Source organism: Lonchura striata, chromosome 3 (assembly GCF_050655825.1).
Source record: "Lonchura striata isolate lonStrDom1 chromosome 3, ASM5065582v1, whole genome shotgun sequence".
Taxonomy (NCBI): Eukaryota; Metazoa; Chordata; class Aves; order Passeriformes; family Estrildidae; genus Lonchura; species Lonchura striata.
Window position 1 is genome coordinate 105,718,641 of NC_140705.1, and position 21,538 is coordinate 105,740,178.

A 21,538-nucleotide genomic window follows, 5' to 3' on the forward strand; every position below is an offset into this window, starting at 1 on the left:
TGTGTTACATAAAGAAGTACCTTCAAAATTTGGATAAATGATGCAAAAATAAGACTTACAAGGCTGGGAGACCTCCTGCCTTTCCTGCTGTGTTCAGCTGAGGAGCTCCCTTTCCCAGGCTTCAGGCCACATGGGATGGCAAGATGGCCTTTGCAGCAGCCTTGGCAAAACAGAAGCACATGGTGGGTCAAAGCATCTTTGCAGAGATCCCTCTTCACCAGCCCTGAAATCCCCCAGATCACAGACGAGTGGAAATTAAGCAGTGTGAACATCTCCCTCACCAAGAGCGAGCCCTGGCCCTGTGCCGTGGTGGGATGGGCACATTGGGTGGTTTGAGGTGAGTTCCTGCAGGAGCTGAAGCGACCCAGCTGGGCAGCCCCAGGAACAGAACATTCTCAACTCTGTGTCCTTCAATGGCAATACCATCTGAGATGGAAAATTTGAAAATGGACAAGAACATTTAAAGGGTAAAATGTTATTTTAAGCACACAGTGTTTTCTAAACTATTTACGTATCTAAGCTATACTCATTTCTGGCATGATCAAGCAAGGTACCAAAGCCTATATTTAAGCATGCAAGAACTCTCATCAACTTCCTATTACATGGTCAGCATTGAGTATCATCATGAAATGCATTCCTCAATTCATGCCTTTAACTGGCTTTAGAAAGCCCATCTCTACACTGCTGAATTGCAGGTGAGTCATTCAATACAGCCCAAGCAAGTTAAATCTGTAATATTCATATAAATAGTAATCATCACCTTCGATAGATCTTTTAATTATAAAAATATTCTGTTTTTTTTTTTATTGAAAGGTGTAAACAGCATGAAGTTTGGTGAATTCTAACAGCAGAAATATTTAGGGGTATAAAAGAGGTGGAGGGAATGACTCATGTATGTATAGCTCTGAACACCATAATTTTTGAAGTGACTTTTGGATAGGAAAGTTAAAATTGTTACCAAAACAATAAAATTCAGGGCTGGTTTCATTTTGAAAACCTTTGAAGTAACTCCCTTTTATATATTTTAATGTTTTTAAATCTTCACCAAGACCTTTTGTACATTTATTTTCAATTGTTTTTTGTCAGAAAAATTGTGGTGAGCTATAAGCATGTGTATGTAAAATGAGCAGTAATAAAATAACATTGTAAAATGCAAAGCAACCTGAACAGCAGGTACTTTCCAGAAGTGTTTTTGTTACTTTTTGCAAGACATGCTTGGAGGAAAAATGAGTATTGCAGTGTCCAAATGGCTAAAAAAGCAGACCCAGTAAATAAACCCTGTTTTGGACTGTTTGTATCTAGCTGGAGACTCCAGAGCAGAGAAGGGAGGTGCTCTGCACAGGGACTGCTTGAACTTTGTAAAAGGGAAAAGAAGCTTTGGGGGTATCCTGTGCCACAGAAAGAAATGTGTGTCAGAGCTGTATGTGTCTGTATATTTATGTGGTGTGTGCGGGTGAGAGAGAGGGTCCTGGAAGCAGAAACTAAATGAGGGATGTGGTCCTGGAAAGAGAAAACTAGGGAAAGGCCAAAGAGCATTGCTGAGCTGGATCCAGCCCTGGGACATCACTCCAGCCAAGGAAGCTGTGAGTTAGACTTTTTTTTTTACATGTACATTTTTTTATTACATTCTGAGTAATTTCCCACAACATTCCACATTTTTGAGCCTTTTCAGAAGGGGAAAGGGAGGGAAGCTTGAGAAACATCAGAACTTTTGTTTTTTTTTTCCTTTTTTTGAGAAATTCCAGATCTCTTGAGAGCATAAAGCATTTTTAAGGTTCCTTACCCGTATTTAAAAAGCTAATGATGACATAACCAAATAGACTATAAAGGAGCAGCAGCTGCTCAGTGAGAAGAAAACCGCAGGGGGCAGATCCTCTGCTGGCGATCGCTGGTGAAATTAGAGGCAGCCTGACAGATGTCAGCAGCTGGATGTTCCCGGCGATCAATAGAGGCTCGGAGCGCCGCTCCGCCAGGCTGCGGGGAGAGCGGAGCGGGGCACGGGGAGCGGAGAGGGGCACGGGGGGCACAGAGGGACACAGGGAACACGGAGGGGCACAGGGATCACAGAGGGGCACAGGGAGCAGAGAAGGGCACAGGGAGCAGAAAGGGGCATAGGGAGCACAGAGGGACACAGGGGGCACAGAGGGACACAGGGATCACAGAGAGGGGCACAGGGGGCAGAGAGGGGCAGGGGGAGCACAGAGGGGCAGGGGGAGCACAGAGGGGCAGGGGGAGCACAGAGGGGCACAGGGAACACAGAGGGGCACAGGGGGCACAGAGGGGCACGGGGAACACGGAGGGCACAGGGATCACAGAGGGGCAGAGGAGGCACAGAGGGACACAGGGATCACAGAGGGGCACAGGGAGCAGAGAAGGGCACAGGGAGCAGAAAGGGGCATAGGGAGCACAGAGGGGCACAGGGGGCACAGAGGGACACAGGGATCACAGAGAGGGGCACAGGGAGCAGAGAGGGGCACAGGGGGCACAGAGGGACACAGGGGGCACAGAGGGACACAGGGATCACAGAGAGGGGCACAGGGGGCAGAGAGGGGCAGGGGGAGCACAGAGGGGCAGGGGGAGCACAGAGGGGCACAGGGAACACAGAGGGGCACAGGGGGCACAGAGGGGCACGGGGAACACGGAGGGCACAGGGATCACAGAGGGGCAGAGGAGGCACAGAGGGACACAGGGATCACAGAGAGGGGCACAGGGAGCAGAGAGGGGCACAGGGGGCACAGAGGGACACAGGGGGCACAGAGGGACACAGGGATCACAGAGAGGGGCACAGGGGGCAGAGAGGGGCAGGGGGAGCACAGAGGGGCAGGGGGAGCACAGAGGGGCACAGGGAACACAGAGGGGCACAGGGGGCACAGAGGGGCACGGGGAACACGGAGGGCACAGGGATCACAGAGGGGCAGAGGAGGCACAGAGGGACACAGGGATCACAGAGGGGCACAGGGAGCAGAGAGTGGCACAGGGAGCACAGAGGGACACAGGGGGCACAGAGGGACACAGGGATCACAGAGAGGGGCACAGGGGGCACAGAGAAGGGCACAGGGAGCAGAAAGGGGCATAGGGAGCACAGAGGGGCACAGGTGGCACAGAGGGGCACGGGGAGCAGAGAGTGGCACAGGGAGCACAGAGGGGCACAGGGGGCACAGAGGGGCACAGGGGGCAGAGAGGGCAGGGGGAGCACAGAGGGGCAGGGGGAGCACAGAGGGGCACAGGGGGCACAGAGGGGCACGGGGAGCAGAGAGGGAAACAGGGATCACAGAGGGGCAGGGGGAGCACAGAGGGGCATAGGGATCACAGAGGGGCACAGGGGACAGATGGGGACACAGGGAGCACAGAGGGGCACAGGGAACAGAGAGGGGCACAGGGATCACAGAGGGGCACAGGGAACACAGAGGGGTACAGGGAACACAGAGGGGCACAGGGATCACAGAGGGGCACAGGGAACAGAGAGGAGCACAAGGAGCAGAGTGGGGCACAGAGAGCACAGAGGGGCACAGGGAACAGAGAGGGGCACAGGGGGCACAGAGGGCCCCGTGCGGGGCAGGCAGGGGTAAAGCACATCCCAAACACATTTCCAACACAGCCTCCCTGCTGCGGGAAGCCGGGGGCAGCCGCCGCCCCGTCCTGCCGGCCGGCGCGGAGCATCCCGCAGCGCGCCCCTGCCCCGCGCCCCGGCGGGGCCGAGTCGTTCACCGCGCACACAGCAGCGGTGCCCATAGCTGGGTTCTGCTTCGGTCCTTTTTGCCGCCTGCGATAATTATTTTTATTATTTGTCGTTGTTATGGTATGTGTTTTTAGTTTGGTCTTACTGTTTTCACTTCTAAGAAGAGTTGGGGAAGGGTTACAACCCGGGGGTGCTGATGGTAAAACTCACTACATAATTTCTGAGTACTGTGGGAGATACATCCTCCCATCATAACATTTTTATGGCAAGTTTAATGTTCGGCTCATCTGGAATAAGCTGTGAGAGCCACACTACAGGAAGCTGTCAGGGTTACTGCCGATTTTTTATTCTCTTTGGAGAAGAAGAAAACACAGGCTTCTGTCCTCAGTGGATTCTGTGATTTGTGAAGCACTGAAAAAGATCAGATTTCTGCAGAAAAGGAATATCCAATGGGTAATTATTTGTGCCAATTCCAGTTCAAACATAAGCCTTTCTTATACAAATAGTTCATGGCAGAGCAAGAGGTATTAAGAGGGATGTGAGCTGTAACCAGAGTGGAGGGAATGCTAATATTTTGTCCGGACTGGGGTTTGGGAGGTGGGTTTATTGCTGTTTAGAATAAGAATCGAGAAATTCTGGAACAGTACTGTGCTTTATTTTTGTTCTGTTGTGAAATTCCATCCTTACAGCTCTGTCTTTTTGTCCACACAGGAAACCCATTTTCTTTTCCAAATGGGCTAGACTCTGCATTTTATATGCTCCCCCACATTGTGGGCACTGCAAAATGGTACCAACCCGAGAAGGCTGCACTGCCCAACCCTTTGCAAGCAAACTAATGGCGGGATGAAAAGGTGGGGAGGAATTTATTACTTCTTTTTAAGTGTTTCAGCCTCTCTCTTCTGCCACATGGAGCACAGGAGGGGGCAGAGACATACTTCTGAGCCCCCCCTTTGTCCCCCCCCCTTCCCCGCCTCCTCTCTGAAGACTTGCTCCTGTGTTCCCTGGAGCAAAGAGGCTGTGATTCTTGGCAGACTTCATGTCAGCTACTCAGGTCAGGGGGAAGTCATTACTTCCTCCTCCCACACTGCTCAGTCGTGTTAGGTTAGGACAAGACTTTGCAAGACGTTGCCCAATGTTTGCAATGTGTCTTTCCCATAAAGGAAGAAACTGAAATGCGTCATAAACCTTAAAATTCCAGAAAATGAAGCTGCTTCATTGATAGGTGAAAATGTACCAAAATATAGCAAATAAGGAATTTGAATATAGTTGTGGTTACAGCTGTCATCTCTGGGAATGGGGAGAAATTGAATTCTCCTCTTGACCACACCTCAGGCTTGGATTTTTTGATTAGGCTGAGATGCTGTCTGTCTTTGTTGTTGTTATTGCCCTTATATTTCAATAATTTTGGGGTGATTTTCTTGTTAGATTCAAAAACTTTTAATGATAGAAGGGCCTTTATTTTCCCACCTGAAAAGAGATTACCCACCTGGGCAGGAGAAATGGGAGGCTTTCCTGGCTGCTGAGTGCCTTTGTCATAAAGCAGCCCAAGACAGTACATAGACCCTCAATATTGTTGTAAGGCTTTATTTATTAAATACAAATGACAGCAGTAAAACTACAATGAGAATCTTTTTTCACATAAATAACATTGGGATCTCGGCTGACATATTTAAAGGAAAAGAGAAAAAATGGGCAGGCTAGTGGAAATATTACTGAGCCTTCTGTCCCTAACCTATTTCTCTTAGATAATTGCATTTCCCATTAATACATAATTATTACTATCTACTATCTATTAGAAGAACTTAGTAATCTAGCAGTCTTTTATTTCTTATCACTATTGTGAGTAATGCAAGGTCCACAAGGAAGGACAACAATGGGAAGAGCACACAGAACTCAGCTAGGGAAACACAGGTTGCCTACTATGGAAAGGGAACCCTGCAGTGGCATCATGATCACTGTAGACTCCTTCCCTTCAAAAAGAAAATCCCCATCTTATCAGTTAATAAAATTGTATAAGCTTGGTAATTTCACCACCTACCCCTTCTACCCTTAGAAAGTAGTGGAAGCCAAATGGGCTTTACAGTATGGTGGCCTAAATCCCTTCTCCCAAAATTCCCCTCTCCTTCCCCACCATCTTAAAGGAAAATTCTGGGTCCTGGCACAATATCAGACAGCAGACAGCTAAGCAAACACCCAGATGCTACAGAGCATCACTGGTGGCAGCACCTGCTGCAGAGGAATTAGCATCAAAATCTGGGGCTCTCGTTTTTTCCATGAGCAAGGTGCTCCAAATCCAGCTCGTGCCTGTTGCTAATGCTGCCATGCCTTTCCAAAGCTTTCACACAAGAAGAATTGCAAGTGGGCACATTTCTGTATGTTGCCCACACCTTTCCATTCAGGATACTCTGTCTTTTCCAGGTTATAAAGGCTGTGTGTGCTGATGTTGTTCTGAACTTCCTGGCAGAGCTAGCTGCCATATCTGATGGTATGTTCTTGCACTGGCACTGCAGCAGACTGGACTAAGCTTCCAATAATAAGCACTGACACTAACATAAATATTTGTGGTTATGCTTCCCATTTTTTCCTTATAGGAAGTGGGCTAAAATTTTGAGATACTTCAGTGATGTGATCAGTGAACAGTAGTGGGAAAAATTTTCTACAAAACTTGATTTGTGATCAAAATAAGGAAAGAAGATCTGAAAGACCAGAAAATATTTTTGTTAATCAGGATATGGCACTTGACAACATCAGGATGTCAAAGCAAGTGTTTTGAATTCAATGCTATTAAAATGTGTCACTTAAATGAATTTTTCTCCTTCAGAAATGATTGGGTAGTTACAATTTTTGGCAATGGTTTTGCAGTCTAATGTTGCTTACATTACCTGACCCATGGTCTGTTTGTCTTATGATGTCTGTGGGAAAACAAAACAAAACAAAACAAAACAAAAACCAATTCTCCCCCTTCTTCCCTCTCCCCAGTCCTGAAATAGCTCAGGACCAAGAAAAAAGCTCTAGGACTGAGTCTCATCCTCTCAGTGAACTGTTCTGACCGGAGGGTAACCTCATGGGATTAATGCTGCTTTTGTCTATGACATCATGTAACACCAAACAAAAAAGTATCTGATTCTTCTGAAAATCAAAGAGACATGATTAAACAGAATATAACAGCCTGGGAATACAGAAAAGAAAGTTTGAATAAAAGGTCAGAGAAAGATCAGGCATCAGCTCTCGCTCTCTGCAAAATGATAAAACTAACAGGGAGTAGTGACTCAGCTTCCCCTGATCAAAAAGCTCCTTTCTTTGCAGTGTAAACAACTGTAGTCGGGGTTCTTGAAATCCCAGACTGAAACATCAACCAACGCTGGAAAATAAGATTGCCCAGAATGCCTTCCCTATCCTAGGCATAACCTGTGGCTGATGTTTCAGGGGATTTTATTCTCTGTGACTGGGATTCACTGTCTAAAAGTGGCTGCTGCATGAGTAGAAGGGAAAAAAAAAGTTTTTTGTGTGGATTGTGACCTCAAGAGTGTGAAACAAATATTTTGTTTCAAATCATGCCTTAACCCATTTCAGCAGTAAATTGAGTGACCAGTATTATAAACCAAAAAAAAAAAAAAAAAAAAAAAAGGTGGGGAAGTGTGGCTTTGGAGGAATGAATAAAAAATGAAGCTAACAAAGAATAACTCTTCCAAGCTAAAGCTTAGTGTCTAATTTTTTGCTGAATAACTTGTTTTGAGGAGTAGGAGACTCCTGCTCCTGCCAGGTCCCTGCAGCTAGATTTTATGGCTACAATGAACAAGTATGCATCTGTGTAAATGCTCTTTCATTTTCTTTTTACATCCTATTTACACTGCTCGGACAGTAAAACTGCCGAATGTTTTAATTAGCACTCCCACGGCTATGAAGCTGTTTGAAACTTTCAGGCGACCTGGAAAGGCTGGCACACCAATAAAGGCTGCAGTTGCTCGATGCTGACAAAGGGGGCGAGGTGTTTGAAGTATTTGTTAAATATATAATATTATATAATAATCAGTAATTATCATTATGTAATAATAAGTAATTATTATTATATAATAAAAATAATAAGTATTTGTTAAATACATAATATTATATAATAATAAATGGTATTTGTTTTGGGCAGGGCACCGGCCGGAGCGTCGGATTCCTCAGCCCCGACCCGCGGCGCTCCCTGGACCGCCGCATCCCACGGGAACGGGGAGCGCCTCCCGGAGCCTCCCACTGCTGTGCCTCTGCTCAGGCTCGCAAAATCAGCCTCAGGGAGGCCAGGAGATTGTTCCTGCTTCTAGGGGGTTTCGCCAGAATTTGTTACCTGTGGAAGCAGAGGTGGGGAAAATTTCACTCTCAATGAAATAACCTCCCCAGTGAGGCTATTAAGAAGAAATCAAGTAGTTTGTGACATGAAGGATTTCTAGGGAATCCTTGTTTTTGTTAATTCAATTTTAATGTAATTTCATAGACTTATAGAATAAATGAGACTGGAGAACACCTCGGGGGTTCATATAGTCCGTCCTCATCAAGAACGGTATTTTGCATGTAAATGTTGAGCTGGCAAAACCTGCTGGCTGCAGAGTATCTCCTGTCTTTGTTTATTGTAGAACACATATAACTGTGTGAACTAACACTGTCAATCCATTTCAGCTCCAATCCAACCCGTGGGGCAGGGAGCAGCTCCTCTGTGGTGTTTGGGCTCTCCTCTGTGGTGTTTGGGCTCTGCCAGCACAGCTGCCCATCATCAGAGGACCGACTGTTCCACTGGAAGGAAACTGCAAGAGATGCTCCAATGCAACTGCTCTGTTGAGGCAGGACCAAGAATCTCAAAGCTGTGTGGGCTTGCTGTGTTTGCAGTGCACACATTTGTCCCAAAGACCTAAACTGAAACTGTGATGGTGCTCTGGCTGTTTATAATGTCCCTTGGAACTTTCACAGCTCAGATATCAGTCTGACAAATTATTGCTCTTAGCTTGAACTCAGCATCCCCCTAAAGACCAAAGGAGCAGTCTTTCACTTGGTGTTGGGGGGGAAAAGGAAAATGTTGGGACAGAGCAAGTAAATAAGCCCAGGGACTTGAGAAGGCAGTTAAAAAAGATAAGAATTTATTAAATTTATACTTCAGGTGAGTGCTAGAAATAGTATGACAAAAAAAAAAAAAAAAAAAAAAAGAAAAACAAACAATGAGGAAAATTGTATGTAAAAAGAAATGATAAGTAGTGGCAAAACCCCAATTTTCCTCACGTTTCTTCAAAAATAAGAAGAGATGCTTAGGAGGATGCATTGTACTGCAGGGGATATTTGTCACTTCTGTGTATGAAGTATCATAAGGGTGAGATTTGGTGTGAACAGCCATAGGCCAAAGAGCAGAGAAACACCTGGAACAGTCATCTTCTGTAACAACCCCAAGTTTTATTAACATCACATTTTTGGTAGTTTGGATTCTCAAGTTCTAACATAATTGCATTGTTCTCTCTGAATTCTGGTTTGAGGTCAGCTTCTGATTCTTGCCATCTTGTGGTGTGGTGCTGCACTGCGACCATCCCTCAGCTCCTCTGCTGATACAGCAGCTGAAAAACAATGTGCTTTCATAAGGGTCTCACCAAAAAAAAAAAAAAAAAAGACACTTTTTTGATAATTCCCTTCTATAATTTGCAGTATTTTTCCTGTGTCTAGGTCTTAATTTGAATTTTGTTTCTCTCCTTGTTTCCCCAGTTCTTAGAAGGAGTCCAAACTATTCCCAGTCTGAACCTGAGTCTGACAGAAATTACCTCTCTCCAAATCTCTTTCTAGCCTGAACTCTTGGGCCATTTCCTTCTTGCAAAGCCACAGAGTCTCCACACACTTCTAGAAGCTGTTCTTGGATTTGAAATACTCCATCATAGTCTGCACTGTATCTCAGACACTCATTTGCCAGAGCTAAGACCATTTTTTAAAACTAGTGCTTTAAGAGGGAGCTGTACAGTTCAAGCTCCTGTCCTCTCACCTCTTTTATCTTACCCTTCCATCCTCCCCAGGACTCTAGATTTTTAAGCAGGAGATATTCAGAGGAGAGGTGTCAGACCTCTGGAACCCACAGGCTTTAAAGGAAACCCCTATACTCTTGCAGTGCTCTTTATTGCAGCAGTGTGCATCCAGGAGCCAAGCCCCACAGAGTTACCACAGGTGTTTCCTATTTTTAATATCCTAAATATCGGGCATGTGTGCTATTAGTGACATGCTTTTCTGCTTCAAGGTGCTGGAAAATGATTAATGTGTAAGGGTGTCTACTGCCAGCATCTGATCCAAGTTCACTGACTGTCAGTGAAGTGGTTAGGAAAAGTCATGTCTTGTGCAGTAGTTCTGTCTCAGCAATCTTCCTCACTGAGAGGTCTCCACGGAAGACATCTGAGGCTTTGCTGACTCTCAGTTCACCTCAGACTTTTCCAATCACAGTAAGAGCTGAGTGGTTTTGACACTGGGGTCCTCTCTCCCAGTTTGCCAGAATGATGACTTCATTCTGGGCTTGAAGAACTTGGAGGTCAGTCAGAAAGTTGTCTTGCTAACTGGCTCACCTAAGGTTGGCCAGCTGTGGCTGTCCTTGCTATCTGATAAGCCTGGGACCCAGTGAGAAAGAACCTGTGTGTAACAAATCTGCAGGGGCAGTAGTCCTGCTTAACAGGATTCCAGTAATGACTTTAGACTTTATTTTCCTGGTTATCTTATGAGAAGAAAAAAAATATCCTCGGTGTCTTAATTTGTAGACCTGGTTGCAAAAAGGTATAACAGAGAGAATAATGAAATGGATGAGTTGAAATTAAAACAAGAAAACAAAAATACATTCCAACTCAAAATTCATGTCAAGGGTTTTTTTTTTGTCAAGGTTTAATTTCTTTGCTTGCTTGTTTTAAAAAAACAAACGAGCAAACCAACTGAATAAACTACAACAAAAATACCAACAACAAAACCCCAGAACTGAGAGCCAAGCGGAAGCATGAACAAAGGCTTCTTTGCTTTAGCAGTTTGATCAAAATCCACAAGCTTTATCCAGATACATGAATTTTGCACCTTTCTGTGTACCTTTAAGAGGATTTAAGAAAGCTTGTGCTGTTCATTGTTGGAGGTGGAATGTAGAATCAGAGAATGAATCATAGAATGCTTTGGACTGAAAGAGACCTTCAAGATCATAAGATCATCTGGTTCCAACTCCCTGCCATGGACAGGGACACCTTCCACTAGACCAGGTTTCTTGATGCCCAATCCAGACTGGCTTTGAACACTGTCAGGGATGGAGAATCCACAGCTTCTCTGGGAAACTTGTTCCAGTGCCTCAAAGTATACTGTGCCTTGCATTGTCTCATATGTAAATAACCCCTTGAGTGCTAGTAGATGACCTGAGAAGAATTTGAAGAGGTTTCACCAATATTTTTTTTTCAGGAAATGTTATTTTACTCGCAGTTGGTATGAATTTCAGCTTTGGTGAGTTTTCCCGTCCTTTTTTAGGAAAAAGTTTGTTAGCAGCATTTCTGAATTAAAAGGTGCAGAGCAACAGCAAAGGACAGAGAGAGCAGCTCCCTCTGTCCTGCCAGCGGTGGTGAGCTCTGTGCTGGCTGATCAGAGCCATGCAGACAGCAGGAGCTGCACAGACTGCAGGGATAATGAAGAGCTAAGGCTTTGTGCCTGCCAAAGGGAAAGCCTGAAAAACAAAAGGCCTGTGGGTTGTCTTTACATCACATCCAGGGCTGCACTTGACAGCCATAAGGACCAAGAGTGCCCTGCACTCTCAACCTGCCTCCATACAGATACAGGATGTTCAGTACTTCTACCTACTTGTTGTTTTTTGGGTGTTTTAATTGTATCTGTAAATGTTTGCTGCTAGAGAAGGCTACTCAGTCTAGGGGAAGGCAAAGGTAGAGTATGGGAAATGGTGAAATAAAACCCCTCCTCACTCAAATATCCCAGATACCCAACAAGACATGGCTGCTTGATAATGCATGCTAGAAGTCTGAATCATATCACACACTCACCAAAAAAACCCCCTAAAAACAAAACTCCAAAAAGTAAAAAGAATGCCACATAACAAAGTGTGAAAGAGTCAGAGATAGAAAAAAGGCCAACAAAAAGGAAAACAGAAACCATGTTAAACACTGGTTTCCTCTCAAGAGTTTAGACTAATATCAGGGGGGCAACAATGAGTATATCACATTAGGGACCCTTTTCACCTTGCCCAAAGTAATGAGCTCATGTTTTTAGATTGCCTAACACCTTGTTTTCAAGCCAAGAGTATCAGATTTACACTTGAGTAACAAATTGTTATAATGTGGGAAGAGGTTATGGATAAAGTACAAATCCGTGGGATGCTTTAGCCATCTATGATTTTGTTTGTTAGACCATGTCATAGAAAAGAGGCAATCTTGAGCACCATAGCCTCTAAAGGGGAAAGATGGAATGGTGCAGTGCCATTCAATCCCTGATACTTCAGGATATTTCATTAATGCAAAGCAACTATAGATGTATTTAAGAATGTTTTCAATTAGCTCATTTGCTTTGTGATGTTTCTCATTTTAATCCTGAGTAAGCCTAGTTTTGAATGTTCTGGGGAAAAGAACACTGGGTACCTTCTTCCAAAATGAATATTTGCTTTTTCTGCTCCTTAGTCAGATGAAGCACTGAAAACAAACTCCAGCTATTGCTTTCTTTGCAGGCAGGAACCTATGGATGCAACTGATGAGTGTATGTGTGTTTTCCCTGCTCATCCCACTTGTCTACTCTCATCGACCTGCTTCATTCTTCAGTCCTCTGCTAAACCTTGTCAAAGTTAAATTAGAGCTTGAACTCAAGTGAAGACTATAAAGTTATTTCAAGATAGACCAGTAGGTCCTATTTGATAATTCAGTATTCATTGCCTCTATATATCCACAGTAACTTTTAAAGAGCAAGAATCACTATTGGGTCTCCAAGGAACACTTTGAAAATTTTAAGAATATATTTTAGGTATGGACTGTGACATGATAAGCTCTTCTTGTTTTCTGCCTTTGCAAACATGATATGTATTATGAAGGATATTGAATTAATTGATTTAGTATCTGTTTCTGCAAATACTTTTTGCTATACAGTTGTATGGTTTTAGGGACACTGCTTCCCTGTGTACTGAAACTTCTTTCTTGCCTGGTTTTATTTTAATTAGTGATTGGAGATAATTGCTGTAAATGGAAGAGTCACTTTCTTTGTTTTTTTAGTTTGAAAAATCCATCTCTATTACTGGCTCAGAAAATCGTAAAAAGATAATTATTTTGTTTTGTGTCTTTAGATACTGGAAAATGTTTAAATCAATGGTCCCTCCTCCCTGTCTCCTCTTCCACCCCTCTTGGGTGCTTTCTCTCTTGATGTCTTATTGAGTAGGCAAAGGGAGGGGAAAAAATGCAGGGTTTGAAGGAAAGTCTCAAAGTCATGTGGTACAAATCCTCTTTCCATATTCTTTCCCTGCTTCCATTCCCCCAGGGCCCTTGTAGGAAAAGATAAAAGTATCTCAGATGGCCAAAAAAGTGTCTCTGCTTGATTTTACTGAAAGGGAGAGCATGAGAGAAAACAGACTCCAGTGTGACTGCCATTTAAACTAGCTATAGAAAATTGTGATGACAGTCTGAGTTAATTAATAAATCATTATTACAATTTCATATATTAATATTCTAACTGCAATGAAAAGTCTACATATCTTTGAGAATACTGCACAAGCCAAATACTGCTTTGTTACAAGTCATTTAACAGATTATTTCCTTCTGTGAACAGTACTATTCAGCGGACAATTTAATGCCTCAGGGGAGAAAATGTATATTTCTACAGTCGTGCCATAAAGGACAGATTTTGGGAAGATTTCCTGAGTTTAGCTTCTTTGCTGCAGGTTCAGAAGACTTTTTAAATTTTCCAGCTGAATTGGCCCAGTGATTCTTGTGGGGCATTGAGTAGGGCAGTGTCTATTGTTATTTATTTGTTATGTTCAGTAGGCAGCACTTGCCTTAAGGAATTAGTGAGAGCAGCAGGATCCTCCTCATTTCCACCTGGTGAAACACCCTCCCTGCCCTACTTTTCCCCACCTTCCTCTTCCAAAACCTCTCCCCTCTGCTGTCCCACGCTCCCGAAAATTCCCTCTGTGTCTGTCTTTGGCTTCAAAGAGCTGCTGGAGGTGAGAGAGGCTCAGTATTGAGCTGGGCGGCTCTGCAATAGCAGCTCAGTGCTACTGATGATGTATTCTGATGAGGTGTGAATCACACACAAAAATAAGACAAAGAAGTGCATTTTTCGGTCTACTGGAAATACTTTATGTAGCTTGAAATTCAGTGTTCCAGTGAGTGATCAGATACATAAATTTCAAACAAATAAATAAGTAATAAAAACTCAGTGAAACCAACCCAGAATTAAATATTTTTGATTCTTCAAAATTCCGTTTCATTTATTTTGTTAAAATTGTTTACCAATAGGGGCATGAACTTGAAGGGAATTTTAAATCCCCTGAAACAGAATATTTTATTACCTTTATGTTTTGCACAGTGCTGCCTTGAGATAAGCTGCTGAAAGCTGGACCACATTTTCAAGGTTATAAGGGAGCAAAATGTTTATTATAATCTTAGACTGCTACATTTAATTTGAATTGCAAAATGTTCCACAGTGTTAGATACAAAATATTAAAGAAAAGAGAATAACTTTTGCTTCTTCCAAGTATATATTAGCCTGTATTCTACTGCATGTTGTTCTGGCTAGATTGCTTCTGGTACTTGAGATAATTCATTTAAAGCAGCCTTGAGCATCTCCCTAATCCATCAAGAAAAATTATTTGAGGAGCAGGCTGAGATCTAATCCTCTTCTCTTACTCCTGGAGCAATTGGAGATTCTTCCATGGAATCATGGTAAAACTAGTGTGAAGTATCTTCTCTGAGGAAAAAAAAAAACCTGGCCCAAGGTTTCTGAAATATTTGGGTAAAGTCTCAAAGTGAAGGGTACCATATGTATCTAATATTATTTGGTGAAATGCAAATATATCACTGCTGCAGCACTCAGCACTTCGGTCACAGCTCCCTATTATAATGTGCCAGGAGGCAGTGGAGGTAGGCAGCCCTTTCAAGAAAACATTTCATCCCTAATCCTGGCTCTGCCTGCCTTCCCTCTTCATTGCCTCAGCTATTTGAGTGAGTTGCAGCCTTGACAAATAACATCTTTGTATCATTGTTAGCTGAATGCTCTCGAATGGTTTTGTACTACCAGGCTAATAAAGTTACCACCACTAAGAGATTTTCCAAATCAGCTTTTCTCAGGATGATGTAAAAGTCTTAAGGAGGAGTGACAAAATAGTTTTATTTTCTAATGAAGCAAAAAGAAAGATTATGCCAAAAATTTCTTGTTAGTGGAAAAAAAAAAATATTTCAGGTAAACTTCTACCCCATGCAGAGCAAATTGAATTGCAAACTTGTTTCATGGCCAAATAAGGCCTGCATGATAAAGCCACAAGAAATACTGACCTAGCAAAGAGAAATTACTCTCATTTTGATTTGTCAATAGTAAAATAGCATCACATGAGTCATTATCAACATGGAACGTTACCCACATGATGCCTCTGGTTTTGTTCTTGCTTGGCTTCTGACTGTATATACTTCACTGCTCCACTGGGAAAAAATGGGGGGAAATAAGTGCTTTGTACTTTCTCAGCTATTAGAAAATAGAATACTTGACTTTTTTTTTTTTTCTCCACTCAGTGAGACCATGACTGGCTTCTGTTCCTAGCCCTGCAGAAGAACTCCGGGGATACCACACTTTCCCTTCTTGCATGGAAAAGAAGACTCTATTTTCAACCACAAGAAGTTCACACATGATGATTTCATATGAAAATAACTTAAACCATAGCACCTTCCTCATTCTAAGGTGTTATGTGTGCAAATGGGTTCTATGCCAATGATTTCTTTACTGAGAAGAAAACTTTAGGTTGTCTGTCTCCAGGAGAGAATACTGGAGATTGACAATATTAAATTTTTTTAAGAGGTGAAACAAAATACATGGGCTTACAGAAGGATTAGAAAATTATATCCCAGCTGGAAAATTTTATGGCTACAGAAAAAAATTGTGTGAGTGAAATACCAGTATCATAAAATAAATAACAGGAAATATGGTAATTTATGTGATAGAGAAAATTGTCACTTTCAGAATTGCCAGAAAGTCAACAGCATTTCACCCATTTGACTTCAGAAATGAACTTAGACCTAAGAGGCTTAAAAATATATGAAGAGAAGTGAAATTAAATAAAAGCTCATGAATCCAATAGGGATTTACAAAGAAGAAAGTAATCTGTGCTAAAAGAGTTTTATATAAGTTGGGAATGCATGTAATCAGAATTTAACTTATTCCTGGAAAGTGATTTAGAATATGCCAAATAAATTAAATTCCATTCTGCAAGATGAGCAATTAATGGGGCTCCTAATTTAGAAAGCATCACAATTCAGAAATGGCCTTTAGGCCTGTTTAACCTTAAGCATATGTTGAAAACCCACTGAATTCAGCTGGAAATTATTCACAGAAAACAAGAGGAGATCGAGCACGTCTACTCAGTAGTTTGCATTACTAATGCTTTATATTTCTGGAGATCCTTGCACCTCACAAAGAGAAGGCATTTCACAAATATTGGTGTCCAGCCAGTGCAGTTCCCATCTGTCAGGCTCAGAGCTGGACGGGAGAAGCAGCAAATCTCTGCGAGAGCCCCGGCGCAGCCACGTGGGACACGGGACAAAGGAGTCATAACCCATCCAAGGGCCTTGCGATGGCCAGCAATTGTTACCCACCCTCAGGCCATGAGGATGAACCCACCTTTGCTGCTAATTTCTATTTTAGGTGCAGTGGAGTGCTGTGGTCACACTGGTACAGATTGCTGGCGAGCGCCAGCTCAGCGTTCAATGACAGTGACAGCGCGTAGAGCGGCGATAGCGCCGCTGGGAAGCAGTTCCTGCAGGAATGCTGCTCCTGCCCTGGCAGATGCTCCAGAGCTTATTAGAAACTGCATTTTCCCCATTTCGATCCTGATGTTCATGTAATTTTAGCTTCTACTTCTTGGCAAATACTGCCGTGTGTTTTTGGCTCACCCCTGAGTTATCTGAAGCAGAGCAGTGTGATTCCAGGCAGAAGGCAGAATTGTCTCAGAATAACAAGCAGATTTTTTTTTAATGCACCGCAAATGGTTCATACATTATTTTTGCATGAATCAGACATTTATTTTCTAAAGGAAGACAGGGTGGGGGGAGGAGGGCAAAATCTTTTGCTTAAATCCTCTCATAGTTCATTGCCGAATATCAGCTTCTAGAGGCAAGGCAATGTATGCTAGGCTTCTTGGTTATTGTGCTTTTGGAGATTAGCTGGTTTGAGTCATGAGGGTGTGTTACCTCACCCCAATTACAGAACTCCAGCAGAAATGGTAAAAACAGGCAGCATGAAAGGGGACTTTTCCAGCATTCATGGGACATTCACATGAGCTGCATGAGCAGGATGAAATCATGCAACTGCCAAGGAACAAAAGCAAGTAGTAGAAAACGAACAATTATGAAATAAAAGGAGTCCTACAAATGCTATAAGATGGAGACTGACTTGCTTTTATGCTGTGACCTTTCTTTGTGTTGTACTTGCCACAATAGTACTCTACAGACGAGATGGCACCAGCTAAACCTAAAAAATGAGTGACTGCCAAGATAATTCAAAGAATAATGAGGTTGCAACAACTGCAAAGATGCAAAGAAAACTGATGTCAGTTATATCTTCACAGAGCTCATCAAGAAGAAATCAAATGCTTAGTCTTTAAAATTAGTGAGTTTAAAACCTGAGATCACAGCTTAGCTTATCAGGACATGCTGATGTACAGGATTATGCAGAAGTTACATGTCTGAGTCTTTGCTTATGTTTAATTTTGTGAAATTTGTTCTGCAGCACATGATATCACTTTTACACTGAAGGGACAAAACTTACCTTTAGTAGAGGACTATATGAACTAAACTTTTAAAGTGAAAGGAATAAGAATAGTAAGTTCAGCTTTCTAATATCATAACTACTGGGACTCGGTTGTGATCTGGATTGAAAGACTGCAGGAGTAAGAAAAATTAGGAAATCTTCTTATTGCACTGTATGTGTTAAACAGTCCCTGGACCCTGATTGCTGGGAGAGGATTTCTCCTTACAACAGATGTGCAAGGCCAGGGAACAGAGGTAGGATTGGCCCTCTCCCAACCTCTGGCCACCATGGCCAATCCTAGAAAGGTCAAGAACTACCACTATATGTTGATTTTAAAGGGCTACCTTTAGAGAGAAGGAAAAATAACAGCACCTGACCATGATGCCTCAGAGAAATATCCCCTTTGTATGAATCCCTAAGCAGTGCAGAACACTGTTACTGCAGTCCAAGATGTCACAGTATAATCCTAAAGAATTTTTTCTGCCCCTGGATGAATATTGATGAAGATCAATCCCCACCTGTATTGCTTTGTTTCCTAATCTCAGTTTTATTTGGCATTTTATGATACTGACTCTCATTGCAGGTGTGGAAATCATGGTATTGCCTGAGGACCTTTGCTTTCATTTCAAGCACTCTACTACATTAATTTGCATAACCCATAGGCTGTACCAAGTCCTGTGCCATTGAATAAGGGTGTGGATCACAAACATGAAGTATCTCAAGGGCAGGCTTTTAAAGTCATCTCTTGTGACATAAACAATGGAATCAGTTTCTCAGCTTCTCTCATCTTCTTTGGGAGCTTTTCTAAACACCAGTCCAGCTGCTGAAGAAGACAGGAATCTGTCATTTCATCCATGCTTTGAAATCCTACTTCCCAGCATTCTAGCAAAGTCAGTACCTGACAGGGAGAATTTTGTGTCTGATCTCCAGCAATGGTGCTGCAGGAACCATGGGTGGGGAGCAGAGGATGCTGTGGTAGAGTCCATGCTGTAGCAGCCTGCTTGGGTTAAGATTTTCTGTAAAAATAGCCTTTTTCCCTCACCATCCTACTGGTTGTTTGGAGCTTTGCTTCATGCTTGCAATAGTACAGAAAAATAAATTTAACAGAGCATTTGTGGGAGGCATGGGGAGAGAAGTTGTCTGAAAGAGTAATTTTAAAATGTCAAAAATAAGGTATCACATGCAATGAACACAAACATATTATTAACATATGACAAAAGCCCTTGTAATTTCCTCAAGTGATCTCATGATTTTTCAGGCTTAACTCATATTTCCAGGTTTTTAAAAGCTGACAGTATATATTCCTTTATTATGTACCCTGACATTTTCTCCACTGGGTGTTTGTACAAGAACAAATCCAATACACTGAATGGAGTATGAAGCTTTCAAATATGGACCAGAAAAGAGACAAAGAGGAGCTACTGAAGGTATGAACTCCTCATTAACAATTTGACCATGACTGGCCTTACATATGAGAATTTCTTTTTCAGGGTCATAACTGGACCAGGGATGGAGAAATGACACTGGCCTATCAAAAGAGTCCTGGACATATTGCCAGGGTTAGACCAACTCTACTTTGATTTCTAGCTGATGCTTAGAAGCAGCAATAACAACAACCACAAAAATGGACTGGTCTATCTGTAATGCCTGTCAGCAGTTTGTGAACACCATACTTTGCCACAAACTTTTTACTCCATATTGTATTACAGCTTCACCCCAGTGGCTTTGTATGTTCAGTAACCTAAAAAAAAAAAAAAGAAAAAGAAAAAGAAAAAGAAAAAGCAGTCACGAAAAAATAATGCTATTTAATGAGTTACAGCCTGAGCCATACAATCCATGGATAGCCATATGTCTGGGGAGATGGCAGGTCTAAGTGATGAGCCTTGTTGCATGTGCACACCATTCCTTGGGAACCTCTCACTTTGATTTAAGAGGTACGGTGTGCTTGGCTTGCTCCTCCCAACATGTGCTAATGCTCTGGTTTTTCTGCTGTAATAGATTACTTAGCAGCTCATACTAATGTTTTGGAGGCAAATTGCTTGCCCATGTTTTATATTATGGACACTTGTTCGGGTCTGGTTCTGAGAGGAGCTGTGTGCTTTCAACTGGCAATTAAAACCATGCTAATGGGAGGCACGCTACGCTTCCCAGATGTGCAGAGCAAGTCCCCTGGTGCAGACAGTGGGGATACTCTCCAAATGTGGGACTAATCCCAGTGACTCATTAGAGGCACTGCACCAGATTGTCCAAGCACATAGGAGGAGCAATTCATTTAGTCAGGAACCAGAGTGAAAATTTATTTATTTATTTATTTATTTATTTGGCTGAGCACAGCCTAATTCCCATCTCTTAGTAACAACAAGGAAAATGTTTGGGTCTCAGCTTTTCTAGTGCTCATGTGATATGCATTTAAAGCTCTGGAAGTTACTCATAAAACATTACCTTCTTCATTCAATACTTATTTTCACGTGCCCATATTGATGGGATTGTGTATTTTACTATTCATTGATGTGTTATCTTTTGGTAACATATAAGCAAATTTTAAACTCCCTATCATTGCTGTGTGTGAGTTAACTTGGACCCAAGAGAAGTAAATACAATTCCATGCTGCTTTATGTATTGGTGGCTTTTTTCCCAGGCTGCTCTGGATCCAGTAATTAAGAAATAACTACTCAAAAAGGAAAGCACTGTGCAATTACTTAGTTAAGTAATTTGGAAATACCTCCATGCTGGCTTGCACTTACTCTGGGGTAACATTTGAAAAGCCCACACACCAAAAGAAATAAGGGCGTTTTAGGTTCATGGAACAAAACTTATCATAGAATCATAGCATAAGCTGAGTTGGAAGGGCCTACAATAATCATCAAGTTCAACTCCCAGCTCTGCACAGCATGCAAGAGACACAGCATGTGTCTGAGAGTGTTGTCCAAATGCTTGACCTCTGTCAGGCTGCCTGGTGCTGTGACCACTTCTCTGGGAAGCCCATTCTGGTGTCCAACCATCCTCTAGGTGAACAAACTTTTCCTGATATCCAACATAAACCTCCTCCCCTCTGAGCTTCAGGCCATTCCCTCAGGTTCTGTCACTGAACAAAGGAGTGAAGAGACTGGTACCTGCCCCTCAGCTTCTTCTCATGAGGATGTTGAAAACTGCAATGACGTCTCTGCTCAGCTTCCTCCTCTTGTTTAGACCTTGTGTGTCTCCAAAACAAAAGCTGGAATGCTGTTTTTGTTTCATTATCTTGCCTTATATAGAATCATAGAATCATTAAGGTCTAAGATTGAGTCCATCAATCAACCCAACACTGCCATGTTCACACTGAACCATATCACGAAGTGCTGCTTCCACACGTGCATTTTTGAATGTTTCCAGGTATGGTGACTCCACCACTTCCATGGGCATCCTGTTCCAATTTCCAAAAAGAAATTTTCCCTAATATCTAACTCAAACTCCCCTGGCACAACTTGAGACCATTTCCTCTCAATCTGTCACTTGTTGCCTGTGAGAAGAGACCAACCCCACCTGGCTACACCTTCCTTTCAGGCAGTTGCAGAGAGGGATAAGATCTCCCTGAGACTCCTTTTCTCCAGGCTAAACACTCCCAGCTGCCTCAGCTGCTCCTCACAGAATTTGTGTCCCAGCATCTTCCCAAACCCTATTGCCCTTCTCCAGACTTGCTCCAGCCCCTCAATGCACCCAGAACTGGACCCAGCACTTGAAATGTGGCCTCACCTGTGCTGAGCACAGGGGGATGATCACTGCCCTGGTCCTGCTGCTCACACTATTGCTGATACAGGCCAGGATGCCATTGGTCTTCTGGGCTTCCAGGGCACACACTGGCTCATGTTCAGCCCCTGTCAACCCCCAAGTCCTTTTCAGCTGAGCAATTTTCAG

At 42.9% G+C, this 21,538-nt stretch overlaps 1 long non-coding RNA gene across 1 annotated transcript; it reads left to right on the forward strand.

Annotated features, from left to right (window-relative positions):
- The first annotated feature begins 702 nt into the window (after positions 1-702).
- Positions 703-17,274, forward strand: LOC146768050 (uncharacterized). The gene is made up of 2 exons (XR_014954025.1): positions 703-1,583; positions 4,391-17,274. It is a non-coding gene; the product is annotated as an uncharacterized LOC146768050 (long non-coding RNA).
- Positions 17,275-21,538: the final 4,264 nt, after the last annotated feature.